Consider the following 951-nt stretch of genomic DNA (forward strand, 5'->3'; position numbering starts at 1 on the left):
TAAACAATTACCAAGGTGCATTTTTTGTTTTTATTATATTTAAAACTCCCACCGACAGAGCTCCCATAGACTAATGGCTAGAGTGTTAGGCTTCCAAGCGAGTGGCCCTGGGTTCGAGCCCCAGGCTGAACGAAAATCTTCAATGTATACTTGTAGTTTCTAATTTGAAATTTCTTCTTCTTTTTTTTTTAATTTTTCTCTTTTGCGAATATTGATTATTTATGTAGGGAGAAAAATTCTGAGTCAGTTTAATTATTCGACCTGTAAATTTCAAAGTGTTTGAATCAATAATTACCAAGGTGCATTTTTTGTTTTTATTATATTCAAGACTTCCATCGACAGAGCTCCGATAGCCTAATGGCTAGACCGTTGGGTTCCTAGCGCGTGGTACTGGGTTCGAGTCCCGGCCGGAAAGGAAATCTTAAATGCAAATATTTTTTTCTAATTTTATAATTCTTTTTTTTTTATTTTTCCCTTTTGCGAAGTCAGTCAGTCAGTCTGACAGTCAATCAGTCAAGCACTCAGTCATTCAGTCTCAGTCAGTCAGTCCAGTCAGTCAGTCACTCAGTCAGTCAGTTAGTCCTTCAGCCAGTCAGTCAAGCAGTCAGTCATTTAGTCTCAGTCAGTCAGTCATTCAGTCAGTCAGTCAGTCAGGCAGTCAGTCAGTCAGTCAGTCGGTCAGTCCTGTGCAGTCAGTTAGTCACTAAAGCAGTCAGTCAGTCTCAGTCAGTCAGTCAGTCCAGTCCAGTCTCAGTCAGTCAGTCAGTCAGTCTCGGTCAGTCAGTCAGTCAGTCATTCAGTCAGTCAGTCAGTCAGGCAGTCAGTCAGTCGGTCAGCCTTATTCAGTCAGTCTGTATGTCAGTCAGTCAGTCAGCCTTATTCAGTCAGTCTGTCAGCCATCCTTATTCAGTCAGTCTGTCAGTCAGTCAGTCGGTCAGTCCTGTCCAGTAA

Source organism: Uloborus diversus, unplaced genomic scaffold, assembly GCF_026930045.1.
Source record: "Uloborus diversus isolate 005 unplaced genomic scaffold, Udiv.v.3.1 scaffold_273, whole genome shotgun sequence".
Classification (NCBI taxonomy): Eukaryota; Metazoa; Arthropoda; class Arachnida; order Araneae; family Uloboridae; genus Uloborus; species Uloborus diversus.